General features: G+C 31.3%; 1 protein-coding gene across 2 annotated transcripts in view; it reads left to right on the top strand.

Annotated features, from left to right (window-relative positions):
• Positions 1 to 23272, top strand: part of LOC125067109 (protein TANC2) — a 204708-nt gene that overhangs the window by 51715 nt on the left and 129721 nt on the right. The window lies entirely within an intron of this gene.

A 23272-nucleotide genomic window follows, 5' to 3' on the forward strand; every position in this document is an offset into this window, starting at 1 on the left:
CATATTTAAAAAGGTAGTATAGATTTAGACAAATGAAGTTGTCTGGATTGAATTTGCTTTATCTATCGTTTCTCTCCAAAATTTATTTAGCTTTGAAAAGAAAATGCACTAAAAATATTTACAAAGAAATTATAAGAAATGTACGATGGATAACGCTACTCGACAACATTATCTTGATAGATAGATTCAAGTTAAGAGAAGCTCTAATTGAATCTGCCAACGACACTGATGTAAATAGTCGCCACGCTTTCTATTCTGGAAACTTTGAAAGTATACTTTGAAAGCATACTTAAGTAGAAAACAAGTCAATTACATTAATTATAGAAAAGGAATCGACTGAAGATAAGCGATGCAAGCACTTCTTTCAACGCGAATTCAGCGGGTGACAAATATTGTAACCGTCATAGTAAATAATTAAGACAAATATTGGATTATTGATTTAAAAAATTGGGAACTCAGGGATAATACAGGCTGAAGTAAAAGGTGCATTTATATAATTCATTATTTTAGTTGAATTATTATAGCCGTGAAGAATATTGATAAAGAATCAATTAATACGAAATAATAAAATAATAGACAACGTAGACTATTTATCTGTTTTACTCATAGACCTTATAATTCCTAATTATATCTCTCGTGAAAGATTATTTTGTTCCTGTACTAACACTCACTCACCCTTCAATGTAAACCAATATAAATGCTTCATACTATTAACCTACCTAGACGAGCTCCACCAGTTACAAGCATCTATCATAGAATTATTATCAATAATCTACTTCGCTTAACTTAACCGTTAACCTAAGCACTTTACGAAAAAATAAATTAGAACAGTTAATTTTATTCAAGCTTAAAGTTGATCGTTTAATTCTTAAAGGAATAAAAATTCAATTATTCGTTACCATTTTTATATGAAAATGTAGGTTTAATTGATCGCAATTGCCTCGTTAAAGACGAAGCAGTTCAGACACGTGCTTGTACTGGAATCGATAAACTATTATCTGTTAGGTGGTCTCATTTCGATGGAATAAAAAATCCGCTCTATAACTAATAGGAGAAAGAAAATGTGCACGACTTTAAGTGTCACGATATACGAAGATCACTGTTAATAAACATGCGATATTTTTCCCTTATAACGATAACGATTATCTGGTCTGATTGTCGGATGGCTTTATATTTTTTAAGTCTTTTGGAATTGTCAATTTTTTACATTTATTGGCTAATTGACATTTGTATTTGACCGAAAACAACAGTTTAATGTTTTCTAATACATCAAGACAATATTTTATTTAAATCTAAAGATCTGATAGATTTACATCTTTCAGATACTGGCAGATCAGAGACCTGTAGAAAATAATTAACAGAGCTCGCATACTTAATGACTCTGAGGTCACTTAGAATTAGAAGGACTTAGATCTCACCCTTGAAATATTGTCGTAATACCTTAATCTTTTAAGTATTTAAAGATATATTAAAAATATCAAAGTAATCAGTAGAGTTCCACAATCGTTATGAATTCGATTTTACAAGTTTTGTTTGCTTTCTGAATTAGTTTCTGACGACTTCATGATAGGGTTTTGTGAAAGCCCGTCTGGGTAGGTTCACCACCTACTCATAAGATATTCGACCCCGAAACAAAAATACTTAGAATTGGAATAATAATTGAGCCCGTGTAACTATAGGCACAAGGAAAAAAAAACTTAGCTCCCTAGTTATGTGGTGCATTGGCTTTGTAAGGAATGGTTATTTTTTTTACAATACTAATGTCTATGGGCTTTTAACCATTAGATGGCTCATTTGCCCATCCGGCTACCAATACTATAAAAAAGGCGAAAACATTTATCGAAAAACGAATACGTTGCCGTTGAATAAATCCAATTTGATATAAATTAAATATTAAAAATATTATTATAATCTAAAAGCAAATTATAAAAAGGTGGGATTCTGAAGTCTAAATTGAACCAAAATATGATTATTAAATAATACTTATTGGGATAAAGTATATTTAGAAGAAATATCGTGTAAAACATCTTAATATAACGTTATAATAACTATTGAATTGTTAGAATCATCGATAAAAAGTATAAATTTTTTTGATGTTTTGATTTTCAAATCGGATACGACTTAAAGGCAAAGATCACAAGACCACACGTGAAATCGTATGAGTGTATCGAGTTTTAAATGCATGTAATGCGCTTAATGGTGGAGCAAAAAACTAAATAATGCGGCCCTACTAACTAACAGCTCCATATAAACAAGTCCGAACGATAACTTCGTGAAAAATATGAGTCCAATCAGTTTGACGTGATTTTTTTATTTACCTTAAACAATCGATTATCTTTGTATTTAAAAGAAAACTAGTTGATGCTATAATATATTAATATAAATAACAATAGAATAATTGTGGCCATCGATTCAATTTTTAGTTTAATGGCTTTTAGTTGTGCCTATACCCTATAGGCACAAATCATTTCTTCAATGAGTAACACGTCATATTTTTAATATTAGACACACGATATAGAAAAAAATTAAAATTACTTTTAAATAAATAAATATATTTTTATTGATTAGGTTACATGCTCGACTTACACTAAAAACAAACATGGAAATTAACAAATGATTAAAAAATTAAAAATATCATAATTTTGTTATTTAAGGCTAGCTCGTAGTCGCCTCTTTAGAACTAAATGAATTTTAAACTTCAAATGTATGTATTATCATTCTCTATACACAATCGCGAATTCCATCGTTTAAACGCAATTAATTCAATATTTGTCAATGTAAATTAATTATACTAATTGGTCTGTATTTACGATGCTAGATTTCTACATTGAAATCGTAAATCTATCGACTTACGAACCGATAGTAATCATCGCTGGACAAGAGAATCTAATTGGAACAGTGATTGGCGCGTCCTTTCTCACTTGTTATCAGTTTTATAGTATTAACTGTCACTATTCCGTGTTAATGGGGTAAACGTATAACGGTAGAGGATTTATGTAAGAACATACTTAAAACTCATCTTTGAACATAATCGAAAATTGGTAGAAAATGATATGCGAGACTGACTGACTATGATAGTTACAAACGCAACGTGAGGCTATTTAAGTTCTCACAGAATAGTATTGCAGGACTGAGCTGTATTTATATAATCCATACTGTAAAGACTTAAACTTTTGTATTCATAAACTCCTCTCTAACTCGACTAAGTACCAAAACTGAACATTGTGATTTGATTAGTAAATAATTAATAGTAAATAATACAAACGTCTTCGATCTCGTGGTTATTAACGTTGTACGTAATGATGACTACTTACTTATCATTAAGTTTGACAACCAGTGATGGACCGAAATTATATTTAAGTTAGCCTGAATTTTTATTCGCCGAGATGTTTATTCATTTACTTTGATAAAAACTAGTAATTCTAATTATTACTAGTATTATTATTAGTATTTCTAATTACGCATTATACGTACTTACATATCTAGTCTCTACGAATTTAAATAACAAAGACAATAATATCTGTGCAAGCAGTCGTGACTAATTTTTGTTCTTATTACTTTGTCTCAATACTTAATCATGGTTATATGCGGTCAAGCGTTATCAGTAAATGAAAATTACAATTATGTTATTTGGTCCAAAGCATAAAAAAGCATGGATATTTAAATTTTATGACATATTCCGTGACAATTTTCCCAAGGAACGAGAGTGTTAACACTTCTAGCTTCCAAACTTCAGACTACTTTATTAATAGTTCTCTTCTTTTTACGAAAACACGGAGAACTCCTTTGCTTTTCGGATCCAATATATTTGAGTTTCATTGAGTTCATCACTTAATCGATTAAGTGGTTAGCTTATAAAACTGCACTTACTAACAATCCCAGTTCGAAATCTGGATCAGGCAAATAAATATTTTTTTCTTTATAGAAGTTCTCAGTTAACTGGAGTTAATAAGTTACTCATGCGTCTGATCTCAAACTCAAACTCAAATTCCTTTATTCAATATAGAAGCATTACACTTTCTTATTGATGGTCAAATTAAACACTACCACCGGTTCGGAAAAGGAAACACCCTGATCTGAGAAGAACCGGCGAAAGAAACTCAGCGGGTCTTTTTTTTTGTTTCGTAAATAATCTCTCTCTGTCGTGTAAGAATGCAGTCTTTACGGACTATGGAAGATGTTTTTTAAGCTGTGGTCACTATAAAATTCTGTTTTACATTAGAATATTCCACTATGGCCGAGATTTCTCCAACGCTACTATTACAGTTATGTCAGTATTTATATTTAACTCACAATAATATTATACTCGACTATGTCGTCATCTATCTTTCTTCTCTCTACACTATTAAATCATTTTTTTATAAATATTTTATACATTTGTATACATGTATAATGTATACGAGAAGATGAAACGAGTTTTGGAGGAGGTTAAAGTTAAGCAATAAACTGCGCTTCGCAGTTTCATCTGCCGGTAAATTTATTCACGTCGGCCCATCGCCTAAGACTATACAAGGCGCAAATTCGGCCTCACATGGAGTACTGCTCTCACCTCTGGGCGGGTGCTCCCCAGTACCAGCTCCTTCCATTTGACCGTATCCAACGTAGAGCAGCTCGAATTATCGACGATCAAGCCCTTTCTGATCTGCTCGATCCTTTGGCGTTGCGTAGAGATGTTGGATCACTCTGCATCTTCTACCGAATTTTCCACGGGGAGTGTTCCGAGGAATTGTTTGGATTAATCCCGGCAGCTGAATTCCATCTTCGGACATCTCGACAAAATTCTAAATTTCACCCACACCACTTAGATGTCCGTAAATCCACAACAGCGCGATTTTTAAGGCATTTTCTGCCTCGCACAACCACTCTGTGGAACCAGCTTTCGCCGGCGGTTTTTCCGAACCGATACGACTTGGGAACCTTCAAGAAAAGAGCGTACTTATTTCTTAAAGCACGCAACGGGCAAACAGGCAACGCACCTGTAACCCCCCTGGTGTTGCAGATGTCCATGGGCGGTGGTAGTCGCTTTCCATCAGGTGAGCCTCCTGCTCGTTTGCCCCCTATACCATAAAAAAAAAAAAAAAAAAAAAAAAAAAAAAAAAAAAAAAAAAAAAAAAAAAAAAAAAAAATATTTAGACTGTTGATGTTATAGGCTTGAATTTCATATCTTGTTGTTAGTAACATTTATGTAAAAGCGATCCTCCGTTCCGAGCCGAGATGGCCCAGTGGTTAGAACGCGTGCATCTTACCGATGACCTCTGGTTCAAACCCAGGCAAGCACCACTGAATTTCATGTGTTAAATTTGTGTTTATTCATCTCGTGCTCGGCGGTGAAGGAAAACATCGCGAGAAAACCTGCATGTGTCTAATTTCAACGAATTTCTGCCACATGTGTATGTCACCAACCCGCATTGGAGCAGCGTGGTAGAATACGAAGGGAGAGGAGGCCTTAGCCCAGGAGTGAGAAATTTACAGGCTGCTAATGTAATGTAATGTATGTAGTAATTACTAATATAAGCAAACATACATTGAATCAAGAAGAGATATGTATATGAAGCGTCGTTGTGTGAATGTTTATATATATGCGTTATATATTTTCAAATTCATCGGAAATAAGAACAAGCTTACAAAACATACCTCTTTTCTAACAGTGCTATCAGAGGTCTTGATAATAGTTTTGCTAATGTTTTCATTGAGCGCGTTAAGTGGTAACCAAGTGATAGTGATCAAAGTAGGACAGCAATACCATCCTACAAGTGGGTTGACGTCATTACCGCGTCTAGACTAGACTGGCTATTGACTTATAGCCATACTAAAGCACAAGCGACCGACGATACTTGCGGGTATTTAGAATTATTGCTTTCGGAGATTAGCTTAGACATTGACAGCGACCGAATTTTAATTTTCAAAGGAGAATTAATGAAGAAAAATATTTTATTCGTTTTTGTGGGTCAATGTAAAATATATCAAAGCACATTTTCAGCAGTTTCATTTTATTTGTGATATCAAGAGAACCATTCCAAAATTAGTGTAGGTGAAAACTATATCTATCCTTGTAGGAGTAAGTATCTCTTTAATTGTAGTAAATAAAGTAAAATCTTATTTTAATCCGATAATAATTAATAGCACAATTCGTACAGATTTCTAATTATGATTTTTGCTTCGTGCTTGAATTAGGGGAGTGCCCCCTAGTCTCTTCCATATACCATAAAATTAATTATATAAATTAATGGAGTATTGTATTTAAGAATAAGAAAAGCATTTAATTATTTATATGACTGTGTGTAGGTCAATGTGCGTGTGTGTATAATTGTGTGCGTGCTTGTTTCTGAATGTGAACAGTACGTACAGCATTTTGCACAGACAAAAACTGTGTTCGAATACTTCAGTTTTGAACATGATTTTCACATAATAAATCTTATACTTTATATTACTGCCTAATTTCCGTAATAAAGAGAAAAAAAAACGTATACTTGTATACGTTTTTTACATATTATATATTTAAATTTTTGTATACATATTTAAATTTTTGTTTCGAATCTATTATAATTCATCCGGATTAATTATAAGTTGCTCAAAATTAAATGGCATAGCTACTTTAAAGCGCCTTAGAAGTTTAAAATTTATATTTAAAATTATGTGATCATTTTTTTAATAATAAATCGCAATTTCTTAAGATTTAGGCTAAGTCTTAAACTATTATGGAGTACCTATACCGTACTCTATATGCAAATGAAGGGAAAATGAGGACGCTAATCCAATAGCTGACGCTGATCTACAGCCTGGACGCAGACTGTCATTAGACGATAAAAAGGGTGCTTTTCAACTTGGTCATGATACTATATATAGAATAAAAACATAAAATATGACACACAAATATTCCGTAAGATTTTTAACAAAAAATACTTTTGTACTTTCATATCTTTTTGTAGTGTGAGAGTAGTACAAACGATAAAATTCAAATTGAATCGTATCGTTGAAACCATATTGATACCTATCTTGATATATTTTCGAATTTTACAAATTAAAAAATGCGTTATTTGTATAAAAATAGCCCTGATTAGTCTATCTTAAAATACGGCTTCGAGGGACCGAACTTCGAACATTACTATGAGACGATATCATTTGTATTCCGAACTCACAAAAGAAACGTTTACGTCCAAATAAATAATTAATATAATACAAGAAGTAAGTAGTAAGAAAACGATTACTCGAAATTAATTAGTATTGCAAGCACAAAATTATAAGGGAACGGGAATTCATTTTAATAAAAAAAAAATCAATAAGAAAGAAAAAGAGTACAAACAAAGAAATTTAACAGAAATAATTTCAACCACAAATATAGCCCTAACCCTAAGTCATACCATGCAGATACTTGGTCTTGGTAACACATAATTGCTCAAAAGAGCAAAGAATAGCTACATTTGTCGGAAAACACACTGAATCATTTATTTCTACATGGTAAACTTACGATCCGTTTCTTTACTTAACTTTTTTATAATTTAATTTATTAATGTTACTTATTATGCTTCACAACATTGTAGGTGTTCATTAAAAAATAACATCATTAATTAATTCAGTAGTTATAATTAAATCGACGAACATTTTGTAAATTACACACTATATTGTAAGTAGTCGTTAATTGGTAATTAATAATATTATTACGACCGTATCATTTAAAAGTAAAAGGCAAGAAGTTAGCCCAACCAATTATAATATGAACGCCGCCTACGGTTATGTCTCGCTTAAATTAAATGTTAGTATATTAGAAAATATTAAATTTAATTATGCATATTTCAGGTCTTAGAAGATAATTATTAATTCGATAAATCCTGATTATATGGCTTTACAAAACAATTTAATTCTTAATGATAATCATTATAAGTATTGTCACAATATATATTCCACAGCTGGTCTGGTCTGGTAAGGCTAATTAAACCGCTTTCTTGTTCTTTTAATCAAGGCATCGCTGCTCAATTGCAGGATGGTTGATAAATAAACATTTAGCCGAAATTACGTCACACAAGTGCAGGTATCCTCACAATGTTTCACTTTGCCTGAACCTATGGTTTTTCAATAATGTTTTGACAATTCTATGTTTATCCTGAAAACTTGTAAAGAGTCGTTTATTGCCCCAAAAGCTAACCAAAGTTTTAATTTCACAGGTCACTTATCGACAAATCTTCAATTATATCAGAACTTTAACACATAAAATTAATATAATGCTTATATTATGAAAGAATTTACTTTAGACGTAATTATTCTAAATAACCTCTTCTTTTTTAAAAATAGATGGCGAGCTGGCAGACTTATGGCAACGCCCATATATATTGGTACTGTTAGCAATATCAACTATCCCTTACATCGGTCGGAAACTAATATGCCATGACAATTGTGCCTGTAGTTACACTGACTCACTCACCCTTAAAGCTGGAACACAACCGTACTAAGTATTGCTGATTGGCGATTGCGCAATACCCTATCACCAAGTATAACTCCCTAACAAATTTCCTACTTTACCTGTAATCTTAGTTTTTTTGTTTGGAAACTTTTTAATAATAATACTGTCTCTGAATACAGACAACGATTACATATTTTTTTTATATGTGTATAGAGAAGTTCGTATTGGTCGTTTTTTGATAGTGGCAAAAAATTACGATCTTATACAAGACGAAATAATGTTATGAAATCTTTAACAGGTCTCGTAATTATATTGGTATTGGTGAAAGTTAAAAATAAACCGATTATTTTAATCATGTTGTAATTTTTAAATTATTTCTCTATCCCCGAATTATAGACTTTATATCTTTTTACTATTGTCTTTGTAAAATAAAAAAAAAACAGTTACTTATCCATTCTATTCCATAAGCGCCTCACTCCCTATGCATACGAGTATCTATAACATCAATACACAATCAAATGTTCCTTTTGGAATCTAAGACTAGAATAATAGACTAAATAAATGAAATTTATATAGAATCAAGATATACAATACATATATAGCACGATAATTATTGTTAAAATATATCATTAAATTTCACTGTAAAACTTAAATTTTGATAAAGACATGCACAAATATTTTCAATATTGACTTATTCCTAATAAGCATATCTAGTGACGATAGTTTTATTTCTTCTTTTTTTTTAATAATAAAGATAGGCGAACGGGCAAATAGACCACCCCTTGGTAAGTATTCATCATTGCCTATAGGCATTGATCCAGTGCCTATAGTTATACTTATTCTCCAAACCAGAAGACAATAATACAAAATATTTTTGTTTATCGGCAGAACATGATACGAGTGGATTGTACCTACCCAGGCGAGCTTGCACAAAATCGTACAACCACAATCTTTTTCAGATTAATTACTTACCCGATAGAGATTTGTCTTAGTTATTAAAAACATAGAAAAACTAGGAAAACACACCACACAATACGTATAGTTGAGTTAAGGAGTTGAATTGCTCTTGCAACCCATTTACACAATTATCTATGTAGATAGTATTTTTTATTTAAAATCCAAAAGCAGAAGGGCAAATTATAGGCCACCTGATAATATTCATAAGTTCATATTAACAATTCCTTTTATAGTCAAAGCATCGGCCGTCAATCTAATCTCGGATGAAACATAGCACTACAAACTATTGATGGTTTAGCGTTAAAATAACTAACAAATAGTCTGTACTTAAGCAGATGGGCTTGTAAGACCCTGCGACTAGAGAAAGTGTTTTATCATGATTGGAAAGTTCTATATCAGATAAGTAGATTTTGCATATATCAAAAGGAAATGAACAATTTATTTGTTCTCTTTCTTGTTTTGTTTTGTTATTTTCTATGATATCGGTAGGCGGACGAGCAAATGTGCCACCTGATGGTAAGTGGTCACCACCGCCCATAGACAATGGCTTTGTAAGAGATATTAACCATTCCTTACATCACCAATGCGCCACCAACCTTGGGAACTAAGATGTTACGTCCCTTGTGCCTGTAGTTACACTAGTACTGCTGTTTGGCAGCAGAATATCTGATGATTGGGTGGTACCTACCCAGACGGGCTTGCACAAAGCCTTACCACCAAGTAAAGTTTTGTATTGTAGTAATGAAGTAATTGAAATCGTTTATAAAATAAAGCACTGCGCCAACCACTACATATGTAATTATTGGTTTATCGAATTGAGATTTGATAATAAGCAATTCTGGAATATGATCTATAGTTTTAAAACAAACACAAACTCAGCTTAGCATAATGACTTTGTTTGACAAGACCGAGTCTGTTATATCTCAGACAAGAATCTGCCCGCTATTAACCGCTGGTAGCCGCTTTCGTAGACTTTCCACACATTGCTTTTGCTATAAATAATAACGTTCGCACGGTACATGTATTTTACTAAACGTAACAACTTTCTATCAAAGGGTGGATGCAGACATTGTAATTGTATTACGCAATATCATTAAATCTTATAAGAGATTATTAGTATAACGCGACTTGTGCATGTATGGGTGTGTTGTAAAAAACATATTATTAACTAAAAAGTTTTATCGTTTTATTTTTGTTATAAATTATGAAATTTATCTATCCACTTACACTCATTTTATAAGCCGCTTAATTGTGTCAAAAAAATAATGAAGTATTATTTTGTGTAACATCAGCATTGTTACTTGGAGGTAGAACTTTGTGCAGTTTCAATCCATACAACGAATCCAACATCAATCTATCGTCAATTTTTTTTATTACTATATTCCAACTTGAAGTCTTAACTAGTGCTCTACCTATTGCAATTTTAATGTGACTAAATATTAATACCGTTCATAAAGATTAAATAATACGACAATAATGTCTCAAAGTGCCGTTTTGTACGTTTGCAGTAAGCCTTATCGATAATTATATATAATGTCCTACGACAACTCTCTTAAGCAATTATCGCATTAGTGGAAATAGTTATTTAGTTATTTTAACCAGTTGCATACATATTTAGTTTTGTCGATCAATTGCCTTTTATTATTATTATTTTATAACAAAATGTTATTAATTATTTTTTTAATTACTACATGAAACATTAAACACAAAGTACCTTTTTTTTGTACAAATGGTGCTCCAAGCGTTAACGTATAATTAATAATAGCGTTGATATATATCAACGCTATTATTATTAACAATATATTATAAAGTAGACTGAAGATGAGGATAATGTGGCTTAATTGTATCGTAAACTAAATTCTCAATGCGTGCGGAACCCATGGCTATAATATGAAAGTAAAAGCTTGTAATTGTCTTACAGCTAGGTATAAACCTTCTATCTCTTGAGAAAAAGATTTGGAGCTTATTCGACCAAGCTGCTCTAATGCAGGTTTGTGGACACACGATGATGTCCTTCACCTAAAAGTTTTGCGGCATTTGCCCCGGATTTGAACTCTGAATCATCGGTTAAAATTCCCTTTTTATCCACTGGGCCTATATAACTCACATAAAAAAAAGAAACTGGATAATATTGCAGTAAAGATATATTTGATATAAAGTTGCATTTATCGCCCAGTCGTCAATTAAAACAAGCAAGCAGTGAATAGACGCAGAATCAATTGACAAGGTTCAATGTACCGAATGGGTAATAATTACACGGTGACAGATCAGAACGAGCTGTTTGTAGTTAATGCAAATGCTATGGAAAATTGTTTGCACATAATACTAGCTCTTAGTTGCTGCTCTTGCGGAATGAGCCGGTTCTTTTTTCAAATTGTTTGTTTGTTTTAAATAAATAGTTTTTGTGGAACGTCGAACTATTATCTCATAAAACAAATGAGTAAACTTTGCCTTAATGTAGGTGATACAAAACACTTCAAGATTTTTATTTATGTAATAGGTAGGCGGACGTGCCTGTGGTCATCTGACGGTAAGTGATCACCACCGCCCATAGACAATGATGCTGTAAGAAATAATAATCAATCCTACATTAACACAATGCGCCAGCAATCTTGGGAGCTAAGATATTATGTATCTTGCGCCTGTAGTTACACTGGCTCACTCACCCTTTTAACCGGAACACAAAAATACTAAGTATTGCTGTTAGGCGGTAGAATATGTATGAATGGATGGTACCTACCCAAAAGGTACCATCCATCCATCCAAGGGTAGGTACCCAAAAGGCTTTTCACCAAGTAATATGAAATATAATGTAAAAAAAATGAATATGAATATTTTTTAACTAGTAATAGCGATCACAGGCAAACTATGGTGAAGTAAGATTACATTTACAAAGTAGGGAAGCGCAAGTATATAACTATATAAATAAAAAGTCAATGATATAAAGTATATTTTGTAAGTCTATAAATTATTTTATATAAAATATTTATAAATAATTATAAAAGGTTGCATAGCTTTTAGCTATTGAGTTATATTCAATCAAAGAACTACATAAATGTAATGAATACTCTTTGGTTTGACATTTTTATAATAAAAGTAGAAGAAGAATATTTTTGAATTTGACATGGGAATTGTTAATCTGGGTTGAAAAGGGGAAGATAATGGATGATTGTAACAAAAAGTAGAAAAATAATTTTTGTAAACTATATTAAATATTGTTAATTATTTGGCGTTCCTTTTTACTTGAAGCTGGGTCTTCAGTAGTATATATATACTATTTTAGATGTTAAAAATATGTATGGAATATCAAGCCTCGAACATAATATAAACGCAAATTCTAAGACATTAAATTCCCACGGGAAACGGAATATTGCGGAAACCTCTCCAAGCAAATCCGACTCATACTTAGCCGCCTTTTTTTGCTTCTACATATTATTATTTTTATTATAAATTTGTAACACGCCTCTTATGTTGCAGAAAAGTCCTGATTTTTTTATTGGCTTACCGATAAATGCTTAAAAACTACAAACCACTTTAAAAAAATATTTAAGTAGTTTAACTATTTAAAAAGTAAACAAAATATTATATTATTAATTTTTTAGTAGGAAAACACTTGGAAATTATTGAAAATCAATATCGAAAGTTACCAGATATAAATTTTAATTATAACATATTTTAATTTAGTCTCCATTTACATAGAATAAAACATTAGGTAATAATAGATGTGTTGCATTTACCAAAATTAACTTCCATTATGACTGAAAACAGACGAAACAGTCCAGTAACTTAATTATACGGAACAATTGAATTCAAAGACTGTTTATCTTTGCTAATGTACATTACCTTAGAACAAGATCATTAGGAGAAGTTCAATGTGCTATGTAATAAATGTAGGACGCATTTTATATAAGATACAGTGATAGTAAAAAAAAGATATTTACTTTTAAACGTTTGACGACCTTCGTGGTCGAGTAGTTTAAAGCATGAAGATATTTTAAAACAGAATCCGGATCGCCTGATGTGTCACTTTATCTTCCTCATGCCTTTTGTACACTCAAATATAGATCATATATTACGAATCGTATTCACGTGTTGGGAATTTCGTACTTTTCTCTATAGGATTTTTCTCCAGCTTTTGTTCGAAACTATACTTACTACTAAGAAATTACTAATATTCCTATTTACCCCTCCATTTAAACTTTAAACTTTAGGATTGTGGACGACAATAGCTCAAGAGGTCAGGATTCGCTAGTCGGCCCATCAACCATTGCACTAATGACGATTATATTTAAAATAAAACATTTTTTTTTGAAATACCATTTACGCCGTACATCGACATTTAAAATTAGAGTTCGTTTTTTTTCGCTATAGTCGTGATTGAGTCTCTAAGCTATATATGAGTACCAAACAACAGTTATCTTTCAATAGATTCGGAAATAGTTTACTGTGACAGATGTACAGACAGGTACAATATTGATGCTAGAATGGTTTAGTTTTTCACCTTATATATGATGCCTTAAGAAACACCAACACATAATGAGTGAAGCGATATAGTTCGGTGGCAGCTGCAACTATTTCTGCTAGTTAATATCATATCAATTAACATTAATATCTTTTGTTAATTCGTATAATGTACTGTTAGAATCAAATCAATTTTATAAATACCAATGCATATTAAACACTCTTAAAAAGTATACAGTAATTGACATATATAGCAATAACAAAGATCCGAATACGATACCGTAAGACGACAAGTTACAACACGTTCAAACACGTTTAGATTAAAGCGCCGCTACGGGAAGTTACTAGTCTCTACACAAGCTTAAAAGCCAGATGTGCATCGATGCAAGGAAGGCGTCTATAAATAATAAATATTTATCATTTTTACAGCGCTTCCGTAATTAATGTACAGAAATAGACGCATTGCATTAAAATTAAGGGAACGAGGAAATTATTGGAAACCAAGGTCTGTTTTTATGAGGTATATCAAAGTAACAGTCGAGATGGACAAAGACTAGGTGTTTTCAATTTTAAATCTGGATTTCAAATTACATAATCCGATCATAAGATCCAACGTGGTTAACGTTACGAATAGCCTAAAATTTCTTGACATAATTGTATTAGAAAATAAAAAAAAGGTGTAGGGTAGTAAAATGATGTATATATATTACATTACATTAACAGCCTTATTTGGAGCGTATTCCCCACGCTGCTCCAATGCGGGTTAGTGGAATACACATGGGACAGAATTTCGTTGAAATTAGACACATGCAGGTTTCCTCACGATGTTTTTCTTCACCGCCGAGCACGTGATTATTTATAAATATAAATTAAGCACACGAAAATTAAGTGGTGCTTGTCTGGGTTCAAACCCGAAATCATCGGCTAAGATGCACGCGTTCTAACTACTGAGCCATCTCGGCATGTATATTATATCTGTTTTTTTTTCCTAAACATGTTGAAGATGATAACCTCTTGACCTATTTCGACCACGGCTGCTATTCTCAAGGGAGACTAATAGAGGATATAGTGTATGCACGTGTGTGTGCACACACACAAGTACACTCTCATTATCGGATGGGAAGGCAAATATGCCACGAAGGGAAAGAGGTCAGATGCAGGACCACTTTCCGAGCCATGGGAGTGTAAACACTACCGACTTCTATACTGTTACTCTGTCAATGTTTTAGAGCAAAATTTTTTGTGTAATCACAGGCACACCTTAGTTCCCAAGGTTGGTGGCGCATAGGCGATGTAAGGAATGGTTAATATTTCTTATAGCGCCTTTGTCTATGGGCAGAGGTGACCACTTACCATCAGGTGGCCCATATGCTAGTCCGCCAACCAATGCCATAAAAAAAATTCAATAACTTTTTAGCAACCAGAACCTTGGAGTCGGTTGTCTCTTAAGCTCTCGACTAATGAGATATTATCGAAGTATCTCATGTTATTCCATCGCAGAACATGTACTCACATGAAATAGTTTAAAATAATTATCCAGATACCCAGACATACGGCCAGTCGACTTTGTTTTGTACTCTTTATTAATTAATTATAAATAGTTTAATAGCTGAGTCTTGCGGCCTGGACCTAGTATTGGCAGCAGACTAAAAGCTCTAAATTGCTCTCTTCAAAGATCACCTTAATATAACACAGTCTAATTAAAAGATATACAATACATATATCCTATTATTGACCAATTTTGGTTAATAAATATTTTTCTAAGAAAATATGAGTTTTGACTAAGAGCAATCTAATATTCATTCAGTCTATAAATTAGGTAGGTAAAAATTTATACAAAAATAACAGCTCATTAAATCAACATACTGAGATAGTATTCCTATTAAAAGCATTTTCCATCACTTCTCGATAATGTTCATGACTTATATCCTACTAATTCAAAAATCGAGTTGCATTTGGATTGAAGTTGCATCAGTATGTAATCGGAATTGTATCATAATCGAGATATATATATATCATCATCATCATCCTCATCATCCTCCTGCAATTATCCCAATTTTCCCAAGTCGTCGCAGCATGTCTACTTCTTCCATACTTCTCTGTCAGACGTCTCTCACAAAGTAACATTCTTTCCAGCCATATACAGGGTTTTTGGTAATTCGACGTATTCTCGTTAGGTTAGGTGTCAAAGTCAAAGTCAAAAAATTTTATTCAATATAGAATAAGATAGAATAAATAGATAGAATAAGATAGGGGTGATCACAAAAGTTAACAATTTTTGAGTTATCACGTGCTTTGGATTTTTTCAAAATAAGCCAAAAATGCAACTTCAAAAATGTATTCAAATAAAAGTATCAATTAAAATCTATTTTTTTAACTATCGTATTACCAATAACCCTGTATATATATAGAATAGGAATAGGAACGTAATCGTTATATGGTAGCAGAATTTACGTCAAAGCCGTTTCGGATGGTTATTGCTTGATACGTGCATTCCGTGCAAGAGAAATTATAAAGACAAGTGGAGAATTTGATTAGATAATGTATACTTGATATTGCACGACATTTCATAGAAATATGTTATCTCGATTAATATGATATATAAAAAATAACTTTTACTTTACAAAACACTTTCTTACGCTCAAAACTGACAACTTCATTCAAACAAATCAAGTGTTGTACAGAATATGTATTTTCTCTCCCGAGAGAATAACAATGAAAACAGGTTGCTACGTCCGTATATAGCAAACAATTTACTTATTAGAAGCGCAGAAAAATGTGGCGGTTAAAATGGTGCTTACCTTTAATTATAAACTTAAAAAATATTATATACAGTTACTTTTTATACAAATTATACGACATACGATTTAGTAAGGTAGAGCTATGTCAGGTTAAAAAAATGTTTGCGAATGTCATATTTTTTTAAATATATTTTCAAAAATAAACGAACTTCCCACTGTTTGATTAGAAAAATACTATTTTTTTCATAAACTTCATAATTATTTTACATATAAATCTAAAATAAAAGTACCTAAAATAAAAGTAGTACTCCTTATTACATCAGCTATCTGCCATAAAAGTAAAAAAAAAGCCAATAAAAGTCCCGTCAAAATCGGTCCAGCCGTTCCAGAGATTATCCGGAACAAACAGACAGTTATTTTAATATTACAAACAGACACTCCAATTTTATTGTATGTATAGATAGGTTACTGCTTGTGCTGTGTGACGGTTGACAATTCTTGTTATTTTAAGTAAAACTTCTTAAATTTTCTAATTGTACCAAACAACGAAGAAATTTTCTAATTTAATAAAATTGATATGTGCATAAATTAAAGAACAACAATTTAAATTTTTTTATTTAACGGCTATTAAACATTTTAACAATACAAATATTTTTTATAACGACATTTTAGAACACCTGGCTACTTTTTGCCACCGCCGATGACTCACAGAGTCAACGATCGCGTCGACCACATCTCTGATCGCTTTTTTTCAAAATGCGAGCTAACACACGCGTTTTAACTGTGACGTTAGAAAACATTGATATTGTTTATAATGTTTTTATAACAATATCATATCAAGATGTAGCATGATTGAAGAGAAGTTTCTAACAACTGTTATTTCTACAATTTATAATAATAATGATGATGATGATATCCTTACACTGCGCAGGAGTTTTTATAGTGCACAAATGTGTGCGCACACATTCTGTTCCCTACTTCATAATGCGATGTGTTAACAATGCAACACCATCAGAATTCAGGCGCAAGGCCAACGACTTTAGATACTGTCCAAGACAAAGAGTGTCGACACTACCTTCTTCCAAATTCCGGGTTGATATATGTCTTTACCCCGTCTCGGTATTTAACCTCTAAATCTCTAACCACTAGAATAGCAAATATATAATAAAACTTAGTTCTGCTTAAGATGACCTTAACAAGTAAAGCCGTTAGGTATAATGTTTAGTGTGCCTTTAAAACTCGACTCCAGTTTCGTTTATATTACAGATTAATCTTATTTTAATGGATATTTTTTTAAATTCCTCTCACGATCCGCCCCACTTTTATGTCTGACATTTATAATGTTCACCCTTTAGTGTTTTAAAATGCATATCACGTAATGGTAGTGTTACAATCACACCAATTAATCTACTATGAACGCGATCTCCAAAAATGTTAAGTATGACGTCATAAACATAGATATATATCAGATACAATAGATAATGGTATGTTTATGTTAAAAAAGATTAAGAGTGGAATTATGAAAATGTGAACAATTATTTTTTGTTTTTGATAGTTTAAAATAAATTTCAGTAATTATTGAGTATTTGGACTTTAATGTATTGATACGATTTTGCTAACGTACTTATTAATTGTAGTTAATAATTTACTTCTCAATCATTAAAGCCACACTATATTCTAGATCATAATTGTTTTGTGTAGGAAATACAAGCAAGCATAATATATGTTTCTCTTTAACTTCATAATTAGATAAGCAAAAAGTAAAAATTATAATCATCGGGCTGTTATGTATGGTAGAAAAAAAGTAATAGATCGACAAGAATCAAATAACAAATGGAATAAATCTGTCTGAAAAATGGAATAAAAAACAATGAGAATGTTCCAAAAATGGGACGACTAAGAATGTTCGGGGAACATCCTATCGGACGAAGGGAGAATTTTAAAGAGGTACCTTTATTTGGAGATGTTTGGATACCAATGATGAAAAAAGCACAAGTCCAGATACAACCGTTCTGATCTTTAAATGCCTTGACGAGTTATGTCTGACTTAGAAGTTTTACATTTTTTTAATATAAAGGTGACATAGAAAGTTAAATATTTATCCATTAATTATTGTAATATCACATGAAAAAAAAACATTTTATTTAAAAGTAACTTTTTTAATTTAGTTTATTTTGTTATTTAAAAAAAAAGCCATGCAAATTTACTCGAAACAACTTTCTTTTGACAGTCGACCAGCAGTCGATCACGAGGCCTACCTGAAAGTCAAGTCACATGAACTTGTTGCGAGAATTATAATATTCATTCATTATATACAGTTTTAATTAAAAAGGAAAGTATTTAAACTAAAAATTATCTTTAATTAGCCCGTACTAAGTGTCACTACCAAGCGCAAAAATAAACATTTATATGTGCAATTGAAATAATAAATTTGCTCTATACTTTTTATTGCATAGCAATTAAATATATTAAGAAGTTGCCAATTCACGAGACCCTTGTAGATCTTAAAATGATTATTATAAGTTATAAAATTTTAAAAATTAAATATCTTAACGACACTTCGTAAACTAGGTTAAATGAACCTTTGCAATTATTGGAAATCGAAGCCGTAATATTACGAACTATTAACACGTAAAAGTCAGTCATTATATCGATTTAAACTATTCTACGAATGGCGATTTAACAGCAATCACTATCTTATAATAATCGTTATCGTTATAGGTATATATGTATGTATCCACATTACAAATATATTTTAACTTGTATTTTTTATTTTTAATGTGTTGATGCGAACGCATATATGAACAGCTTAGGTCCTGTCGGGGCAGCCAGAACAATAATAAATAAGATATTGTCTAACTTTGCTCATGGGTTCTCCTAAAAGAAAAAAAATATTGAAAAAAAAAATTGGGCATACATGAATTAAAATAATATTGCTCATTTTTTAGACCTACTCTAGAGAAGAGGGTATAGTTCCTAATTCGCCAGCGAAAGTATATACATTTGAATGAATATAATAGTTAAGAATAAATACTTTGATCAAAATAGTGATTGACCTAATACACAGTGTAAGCATAGTCGCAGGTTGTCTGTATAGTAAAATATTACGTGCCAAAATCATAAAGCAGAAATCGTGAAAGTTAAACTGTTTGAGTAATCAGATTGACCGTAAAGAAACCGTCAGATTGGGTGCGGTTAATAATTTATCTTCCATCCACTGCATTGATAACAACCTCCAACCTCGATTCTACATGCAAAAAGCTAAAATTCAATAAATAGTATATTTAAATATGAAGCTCAAGTGTTCAGAGTTTATCACAACAATTTTGATGTTGTTTTTTTATCTATTTGAATGTAAAAATTGCGTTGTGAAATGATTTTTAAAGTTCATTTATAAAAAAAAAATTAAAATAATTTAATTAAAATATTTAATAGTTCTGTGGTTTGGCCGTGAAAGAGTCACAGACATACAGACAGACAGACAAAGGTACTTTCGCATTTATATTATTAGTTAATATATTTAAACATCTTGGTTTGAAATGGCGTTTTTGATACCGGTTGTTGTTTTTATATTGGATGATAAATAAAGCGAATGAAAAAGTACTTCAAAATGTTGATTATCCTAATAAAAAGCCGCAATATATATATATTTATTAACTTTAAATTCTATTAACATTTTTTTTACTTTTTCATCTCAGAAGTCCGTCATTTATAGTTATTATGTAATTATTAGGTAATATTTTTTTTTATTCTTCTAAGTTTTCTTGCAAACTGTAAACAAAACTTCGCGAAATTAAAATTTGCACAGAACTGTCACGATTGTCTTGTAATGTGATTTTTTTCAAAAATAGTGTACTACTGTACCAATTATTTCCTCTGATTGAATCTAAATTCCGTTCCTATGGGTAAACAAATAATCAGACCTCATGTAATATTACGTATTAGTTTAATTCGTTTTTGAATAAATACGTAAACAAACACTGCAATATCCCGCGTCCCTCATCAAGCTCACCAACCCTTAAAAACATTCCCTTGATGTATGCAATATTTTATTTAGGGTAAAGGGGTTTAGGTCAGTCTTATAAGTACAATTGGCGTAACTAATTTAGTCCAGAGATCAACAGCTCTGAGATAGTTTCGTGGATTTTACAAAAGTAATTTACAGAACAGTTGTTAAATAACTAAAGTGTTTATACCCAAATATGCGATAGCTTCTCTAGCTGTATATATTATTTTGAATTAGATAAACAAATATAATAAAACGAGCATGTGACCCTAAGGATGTCTCCATCCGCAACAACAAGGCAAGCACAAGTCACTGTGCCAAGTGACTTGCGCTTAAACTTTTTATACAGCACTTTTTAGTCTCAAAAATGCTTTAAAGTAATTACTCTGTCATTTATTCTGATAAGAATCAATACTGAGAGAAATAAATCGGTCGAAAGTTGCCGTACATTATGTTTGATAGAACTGTTATATTTTAACAGCGATCACCTGAATAGTGTCCACTCTGATTTTCGGTATATAAATGTTCAAAACCTTCATAAAAACCCATCTTGATGCCCGGACAGGTTTACAAATGAAAATACAAATATTAACATATTCCGGTTTTCATTTTGTCGTTTACGAATTACCGAAGATTGATGAAATGCTAAATTATATGTTGGTTCCGTCAGACGAAATTGGTTTGGGAAATACTCTAAAGCCGCACTTGGTCATAAAAACAAGGGACGCGTGTGGGAACGAGTCGGCTTTATCCACATTTCTTTTCTTTTTTATTCGACCTCCAATCTCGTAGCAAGGAGTTATTTCGACCGATTAAATTTTTATGGTAGTCCATTATGTATTAACGACGTGATATCCAATCAATTATGAATATCATATTATTATCTTGTGACAAAAGTTTCAATATTTAATTAGTGATGATTATAAAATGCGGCATGCCTTAAGGAATTCAATGGCTTAAAAAATAATACCTTTTTTATATTTAGTTGTTTTTTTTTTAGCTGAACCCTCTTAATCGGTGATTTTGTGTCATTTATTTTACTTCTTTTTCTTTTCTTTTGTTAAAAGAAACGACAACGACACGAAAACTAACCATTCAGTACAAGGCTAATTTTAATTTCAATTAAATATTTAAATTAATTTTATTATTATGTATACTTAATTATAGAAAATAACTTACACAAATATAGTCGATATTAACATATGATCTAGTTTGAACTAGTAATTTTGTAGAAATAATATAATTTATCCTACATAATTAGCATTTTTAAATTACGAACGCTGAACATTAAAATGATTGCGTGCAAATGTGTGGCACAAATTATTACTTGCGAAAGGGTCGGGCCCTATTACATGCTAGATTTGAAAAATAGTTCTTATTACAATAGTATAAGAGCTATAACGGTTGATATGTATCTCTGTATGACCCATTGTACCTCATTGTTCTCAGAACGTGGCAGATCAATTCACAATACCATCCCTCACGTACAGGAACGTAAAAGTAGACGTTATAGTATTTATTGCTTTAAACTTAAAGACTACTATTCATTGACAGATTTTTCAAGCTTTAACTCATGGTTACTATTTATAGAAGTAACAATACCGGTTAATTTTATTTTAAACATGGACTTTCACACGTTTTGACATATAGATTGAATATGAATAACGCTTAAATGTAACTCGTTAGGTATTTTCATCGTTATTTTTTCATTTGTTAGTCTGACAAGCAATCGGAGTGTTTGATAAGTGGTGACCACTTATAGACATTAGTTCTGTACTACTATTCTTTAAATCCCTAATGCCCCTTGAGGCAATGGAACTAAAAAGATAAGGTGGTATAATACACTGGCTCACTGACCTTTCATTGACACAATAAATAATAGTACTACGGTATTAATGTTTAAAGGTAGAATAAAATAACGAGTAAGTGGAGTCTTCCTAGATTAACTTCATAAATACCGGTTACAACAATGATGTTCTAGTAAAAATATCATTGGGTTACAAGATATATTATTGTAATTAAATATCTATACATACACCTATGTACAAACAACCTTAGGAAGACTTGATTTAAAAGGAGACCAACTACAATTTCTTAAATTTTAAATTCTGGACGAATTGGCTGAATGAATCGGCTCAATCAGTGTCATTTTTATCAAAACAAAAGTAAAAAACAAATAATGTTTAACAGGTAATATCAAAATACGATTTTAAAATTTGTACCTAGTATGTACATGTAAACTCCACTATTACAAAGTATTACTATTTTTATTAACATTAAAATTTTAAATTTGTCTCGCTTTCTTAACTGACTTAGTAGGTCCTATTAATTAATTAGTCTTAAATTTTAATTAATTGAAGGCAGGCTTTTGAATAACTATTATCTAATTAACTGTAAATTGTTTTAATTATCATATACACCTAAGAGATATATCTACATAATATAAACTTAAGTGCTAAGTCTTAGTACCAAAAAATAAATTATTATAAAAATAAATGACATTGTTTTGTATATCACATGACCACGCTTTTTGTTAAAAATAGTTTCAGGGAATGAGTAAAGAAAATTTTGTTAATATTTAAAAAATAAAAAAGTATCGTTTTGACAAAATGAAACCAAATTTATATATTAGCAGTGAGTAAGAAAGTGTATTATTCATTCCGTTAATATACTGTAAGTAATTAACTACCTATAGTATACTGCTAAACT

The sequence above is a fragment of the Vanessa atalanta genome, chromosome 10 (assembly GCF_905147765.1).
Source record: "Vanessa atalanta chromosome 10, ilVanAtal1.2, whole genome shotgun sequence".
NCBI lineage: Eukaryota > Metazoa > Arthropoda > Insecta > Lepidoptera > Nymphalidae > Vanessa > Vanessa atalanta.